We start from the raw sequence: 7,222 nt of genomic DNA, 5'->3' as shown, positions 1-7,222 counted from the left end.
TCGGCCTCCCAAAGTGCTGGGATTATAGGCGTGAGAAATTTTTTGTTGGGCCGGGCGCGGTGGCTCATGCCTACAGTCCCAGCACTTTGGGAGGCCGAGGCGGGTGGATCAGGAAGTCGAGATCGAGACCATCCTGGCCAACATGGTGAAACCCCGTCTCTACTAAAAATGCAAAAATTAGCTGGGCGTGGTGGCGTGCATCTGTAATCCCAGCTAGTCGGGAGGCTGAGGCAAGAGAATTGCTTGAATCCAGGAGGCGGAGGTTGCAGTGAGTCGAGATCGCACCACTGCACTCCAGCCTGGGTAACAAGAGCGAAACTCCGTCTCAAAACAAACAAACAAACAAAAAAACTCCACATATTTTGTTGTTGTTGTTGTTGTTTGAGAGAGAGTTTCGCTCTGTCACCCAGGCTGAAGTGCAGTGGTGTGATCTCAGCTCACTGCAACCTCTACCCCCGGGGTTGAAACGATTCTCTTGTCTCCGGCTCCGGAGCTGGGACTACAGGCGGACACCACTAGCCTGGCTACTTTTTGGTATTTTAGAAGAGGCTGGGTTTCACCATGTTGGCCAAGCTGGTCTTGAACCCCTGACCTCAAGCGATCCACCCACCTGGGCCTCCCAAAGTGCTGGGATTCGAGGTGTGAGCCACCATGCCAGGCCAAAAAAAAAAAAGTATTTTTTAGAGATAGGGTCTTCCTGTGTTGCCCAGACTGGTCTTAAACTCCTGACCTCAAGCAATCACTCTCTCAGCCTCTCAAAACGCTGGAATTACCGGCACTTGCCACCACGTCCAGCTAATTTTAATTTATTATTTTTTAAATAGAAACGGGGTCTTGCTATGTTGCCCCCACTGGTCTCGAACTCCTGGGCTCAAGTGATCCTTCCACCTCTGCCTCCCATAAAGTGCTGAGCATAGAGATATGAGCCACCTTGCCTGGCCCCTGCCCAGTGTATTGGATGGCACTATAAAGAGCTTGCACAGAGCTAATTGGGGGTTGCCATCCAGAGTGCACTGCCACTCACAGGCCCAGAGAGACCCCTGGGATCCCAACCCCAGGGCAGCACGCTCTCCTCATGCTGTTCGCAGAGAGCAGCAAATAGTTTCTGCTGTGCCCTGGCCCCCTCCCCTCCCTACTACAGGGAGCCTCTCATCCTTAGTGGTGAACTCTGGGTTTTACGAGCGAGGTAGTCAAACAAGAGCGTTCTTTTCAGGAAGTACAGCACATGAATAATTCACAGACAGACAAGATGGGTTCCTATCAGCCCGGTGGTGCCAGACGGTCCCTTGGAGTCCTTCCTCTGTGCCGGGTAGGCTGCTGCGTGCCCTACATAGGATTTTTCCATCTGTCACAACAGCATTGGACCGTGACACATTTATCCAAACGAAGGAAAAATTCCACTCCTGTCAGCCAGCCCACATTTTACGACAATTGGAAGAGTAGATGTTACGGATGCCAGGTTAAATCCATCTACACTTCAAGTTGTATTTTAGAGGCTATTGCTGAGAGCCAGAATGAAACCAGGAGGACACTTAGTCTAATAAACCAGACTTCCCCCTCCAGGTTACTGACCTAAAAGGCAGTTTAGCCCCTAACATGGGCAAAAGAAAATCCCAGGGTTCCTTACTGGCCACCCCCAATAGATGGCTGTGAGTAAGGGATCATTTAATTTCAGGGGGTAAAGTCCTTAAAAAGTAATCATGCTATGGCTTTCCAACGTGGAGCTCTTGGTAAAATCTTGGTGGCTCACGCCTGTAATCCCAGCACTTTGGGAGGCTGAGGCGGGTGGATCTGAGGTCAGGAGTTCAAGTTGAAACTCCATCTTTACTAAAAATACAAAAAGCAGCTGGATGTGCTGGCGCACACCTGTAGTCCCAGCTACTGGGGAGGCTTGAGGCAGTAGAATCGCTTGAACCTGGGAGGTGGAGGTTGCAGTGAGCCGAGATCATGACACGGCACTCCAGACTGAGCAACAGAGTGAAACTCTCAAAAACAACAACAACAACAACAAAAAAAACCTTTGTAAATGATAGTAATTTGCATCATAGATGAATGTGCTTTCAGCAAAGGAGTCCTTGGCTTGTTGAATTCTCACTCTTGCAGCAACTTCACTCATCCTTGGGAAAGCTTCCTGTGTCCGTTACTGATGCCACCACCCACCCCCAGGCACGTTTATCAAGCACGCCCAGACAGAAGCAAAATGCAAGTCATGATTGCCAGTGCTCTTCAGAGCTGGTTTCCTACCAAACACAGAATCGCTTGCTTGCTTTTCTTTCCCCCTCCCTCCCTTCCTTTCCTTCCTCGCTTTCCTTTTTTCTCTCTCCCTCATATTTATGAGACAGAGTCCCACTCTGTTGCCCAAGCTGGAGTGCAGTGGCGTGATCTCAGCTCATTGCAACCTCTGCCTCCTAGCAATTCTGCCTCAGCCTCCCAAGTAGCTGGGATTACAGGCACGCACCATCACGCCCAGCTCATTTTTGTTTTTTTTTTGTTTTTTGTTTTTTTTTTGAGACAGAGTTTTGCTCTTGTTACCCAGGCTGGAGTGCAATGGCGCGATCTCGGCTCATCACAACCTCCGCCTCCTGGGTTCAGGCAATTCTCCTGCCTCAGCCTCCTGAGTAGCTGGGATTACAGGCACGCACCACCATGCCCAGCTAATTTTTTGTATTTTTAGTAGAGATGGGGTTTCACTATGTTGACCGGGATGGTCTCGATCTCTTGACCTCGTGATCCACCCGCCTCGGCCTCCCAAAGTGCTGGGATTACAGGCTTGAGCCACCGCGCCCGGCTCATTTTTGTATTTTTAGTGGAGACGGGGTTTTACCATTTTGGCCAGACGGGTCTCAAACTTCTGGCCTCAAGTGATCTGCCAGTCTCGGCCTCCCAAAGTGTTGAGATTACTGGGGTGAGCTAAACTACCACACCCGGCCTATAATTGCTTTTTTTTTTTTTTTTTTTTTGAGTCTTGTCATCCAGGCTGGAGTGCAATGGTGTGATCCAGGCTCACTGCAACCTCCACCTCCCAAATTCAAGTGATTCTCTTGCCTCAGCCTCCCTTACAGGCACCCACCACTACACCCAGCTAATTTATATATATATATATTTTTATTTTATTTTATTTTTTTTGAGACGGAGTTTTGCTCTTGTTACCCAGGCTGGAGTGCAATGGCGCGATCTCAGCTCACCGCAACCTCCGCCTCCTGGGTTCAAGCAATTCTCCTGCCTCAGCCTCCTGAGTAGCTGGGATTACAGGCACATGCCACCATGCTCAGCTAATTTTTTGTATTTTTAGTAGAGACGGGGTTTCACCATGACCACCAGGATGGTCTCAATCTCTCGACCTCATGATCCACCCGCCTCGGCCTCCCAAAGTGCTAGGATTACAGGCTTGAGCCACCGCGCCCGGCTTATATATATATATATATATATATATATATATATAATTTTTTTTTTTTTTTTTTTTTTTAGTAGAGAACAGGGTTTCACCATGTTGGCCAGACTGGTCTCGAACTCCTCACCTCAAGTGATCTGCTCACTTAAACCAAGGTCCTAAACCCAGAGGATGTTTCAGCAGTCAGCCTTGTCTGTCACTGGGGACCCCTCCTTCCACCAGAAATCTCGTGAGTCTGCCTGCTTGTCCCTGTTTTCTGTCCCCTGGATACGTGATTCTCATTGTTCTATCTGGGTCCCCTCTCTTCACTCCTCTCTGACTGGCCTCATCCACTCCCACAGTTCCAAGGACGAGGGCAGCCTGACGACCAGCATCACCTCCAGCCTTGATCTCTCTAGCACACACACCTAGGGCCCTCCACTTCACCAGGCCCAGAGCTGAATCTGTCATCTTCCCTCACATTCCTCCTCCACCTGAAGCAGGAGTGGCAGCGAACAAACCTTTCCAACACTGAACTGGGAAGGAAGCGGGAGTTTTATTTGGCCGGGAGCTGTGGCTGGTTCAAGCCTCAATAACCGAGCTACCCAGCTAGAAAACTCTGGCCTTCTTTAAAGGCTCACAATCTTAGAGAGTACATGTGAGAGGGTGACCGATGAGGTGAGTGGGGGTACGTGGACGTCGGTGTGGGGAGGGGTTGCAGGATTGAGGGAGAACGATGGAGGGTGTGTCTCCATCTTACACCTGCAATCTATAGACAGGAGAACCATGAAGCGTTGGGGGTGTGATCTGTAACCTCCAGCTCAGGCCCGGTTTGTCTCTTCCACTGACCTTGTGCCTTCAATCTTCAACTTTCACTTCTCCTTTTGAAATGCAATGGAGAAGGCTAAGGGGAAGCGGTCTTAGAAGCTGAAGAGGGAGGGGGTCTCCTTCCTCCCACCAGCTGGGTCGGCTGTCTCACAAGGGTTCCCTCACCCACTCAGCTGCTGGTACTGAGTCCCCTCCCCATCAGGTCGTGTGAATTCTCCCACCTCCATGGCGCTGGCCCGTCCACTTCTCCCTGTGCCCACCTACTTCTGTACTCAGGGTACCATCACCACTGCTCTGCATGGCAAGGCAGGAGCTCGTCCCTTTTCACAAACTCAAAGGTCCCCTTGTGTCTCTCCACTCCAGCCCCTGCCATGGCAGGGTGCCTCCCCCCTCCCCAGCTTGCTTTCTGGGCACTCTTCCTCTCCTGAGCCACCTGAGAGCTCAGCTTGGCCCTTGCCTTCGCCGAGGCCTGGGTCAGGTGCCCACACCACGCTATGCTGCTCTCCCTGGCTCCTGTTCCTGCTCAGACCTGGAGCCCCTTGAAGGCTAGGACTGTCTTGTCTGCCACCATCCCCAGTGCCTAGCAATGGGCCTTGGAATACTTTGGATTTTGCACATAGCTGGTGCTCAATAAACATTTGCTGTTTTTATTATTATATATATATTTTTTTGAGATGGAGTTTCACTCCTGTTGCCCAGGCTAGAGCGCAGTGGTGCAATCTGGGTTCACTGCAACCTCCGCCTCCTGGGTTCAAGTGATTCTCCTGCCTCGGCCTAATAAGTAGCTGGAATTACAGGCACGCACCACCACACCTGGATAATTTCTGTATTTCTAGTAGAGACGGGGTTTCTCCATGTTGGTTGGCCAGGCTGGTCTCCAACTCCTGACCTCAGGCGATCCACCTGCCTCAGCCTCCCAAAGTGCTGGGATTACAGGGATGAGCCCCTGCACCCAATCTTTTATTTTTGAGAGGAGGTGTTGCTCTGTTATCCAGGCTGGAGCGTGGTGGCATAATCATAGCTCACTGCAGCCTCAACTTCCCAGGCTCGTGATTCTCCTGCTTCAGCCTCACAAGTAGATAGGACTACACCACCACACCAGGCGCATTTTTCAATTTTTATTTTGTAGAGATGGAGGTCTCACTATGTTGCTCAGGCTGGTCTTGAACTCCTGGCCTTAAGTGATCCTCCCACCTAGGCCTCCCAAAGTGCTGGGGTTACGGGCATGAGCCACCACGCCCAGTGGATCTGCTACCTTTGGTGGAGTAAGAAAACAGGAGGCCTCCTGGAACTTGCTCCAGGTTAATTTCCAAGAGTGTTCTCGCTATTGAAATATATGTTAATATATGGTAATCGTAGCTCACTTTAGTCAAGTATGCCAAATAGTAAACAGAAATTAACTTCTAAGAGGGAGAAGGAGAAAACGCGGTCTTTCTGTGATGAATGCAAAGGAACTGGACTGAGTTCTGTTTCTATCTCCAAGAGTTAGTAGAAAGTCACTCCTCTAACTCAGTTTTAATGTCTTGTTTTTGTTTACCAAAATAAAGATGTTGGAAACGGAAGTAAATTTAAAATGGTAACAGGGCAGGGCTCGGTGGTGCACACCTATAATCCCAGCACTTTGGAAGGCAGAGGTGGGAGGGTCGTTTGAGCCCAGAAGGTGGAGACCAGCCTGGGCAAGATGGCAAAACCCCATCTCTACAAAAAATACAAAGATTAGCCAGGCATAGTGGTTGGTGCATGCCTGTAGTCCCAGCTACTCGGGAGGGTGAGGTGGGAGAATGGCTTGAGCCCAGGAGTTGAAGGCTGCAGTGACCCATAATGGCACCACCACACTCCAGCTTGGGCGACAGAGCAAGGTTTTCTCTCAGAATGAACTAACTAAAGGGTTGATTTCCAGTAGCTTTTAAAAAAAGGAGCCGGGCGCGGTGGCTCAAGCCTGTAATCCCAGCACTTTGGGAGGCCGAGGCGGGCGGATCACAAGGTCAAGAGATCGAGACCACCCTGGTCAACATGGTGAAACCCCGTCTCTACTAAAACTACAAAAAATTAGCTGGGCATGGTGGCACATGCCTGTAATCCCAGCTACTCAGGAGGCTGAGGCAGGAGAATTGCCTGAACCCAGGGGGCGGAGGTTGCGGTGAGCCGAGATCGCGCCATTGCACTCCAGCCTGGGTAACAAGAGCGAAACTCCATCTCACAAAAATAAATAAATAAATAAATAAAAAAGGAGGGGGGTTCTGTAGTAGAATCTCTGGGCACCTGTTTAAATGTGTATTTGGGAGTGATCATAAATGATGCAGAATCTCTGGGGCATCACCAGGGAACTTAGACTTGTTTGTTTTTAAGACTGGGTCTCGGCTGGGCGCGGTGGCTCAAGCCTGTAATCCCAGCACTTTGGGAGGCCAAGGCGGGTGGATCACAAGGTCAAGAGATCGAGACCATCCTGGTCAACAAGGTGAAACCCCGTCTCTACTAAAAATACAAAAAATTAGGTGGGCATGGTGGCACGTGCCTGTAATCCCAGCTACTCAGGAGGCTGAGACAGGAGAATTGCCTGAACCCAGGAGGCGGAGGTTGTGGTGAGCCGAGATTGCACCATTGTACTCCAGCCCGGGTAACAAGAGCGAAACTCCGTCTCAAAAAAAAAAAAAAAAAAGACTGGGTCTCACTCTGTTGCCCAAGTTGTAGTGCAATGGAGTGATCATGGCTCACTGCAGACTTGAACTCCTGGCTCAAAGGATCCTCCCACCTTAGCTTCCCGAGTAGCTGGGACTATAGGTGCACACCATCACACTCAGCTAATTTTAAAATTTTTTGTAGAGATGGGGTCTATGTTGCCCAGGCTGGTCTCCATCTCCTGGGCTAAAGCAATCCTTCGGCCTAAGCCTCCCATAGTGCTGGGATTACAGGTGGGAGTTCACTGTGCCTGGCCAAAAGAATTATTGTGCGTGCGGTTTTCTGAGACGGTTGTTACATACACCTCTGTGTTCAGTTCCTGACTCCTCCCACACACGAGCCATG

The sequence above is a fragment of the Saimiri boliviensis genome, chromosome 20 (genome assembly GCF_048565385.1).
Source record: "Saimiri boliviensis isolate mSaiBol1 chromosome 20, mSaiBol1.pri, whole genome shotgun sequence".
Taxonomy (NCBI): domain Eukaryota; kingdom Metazoa; phylum Chordata; class Mammalia; order Primates; family Cebidae; genus Saimiri; species Saimiri boliviensis.
This window is presented reverse-complemented; position numbering follows the sequence as displayed.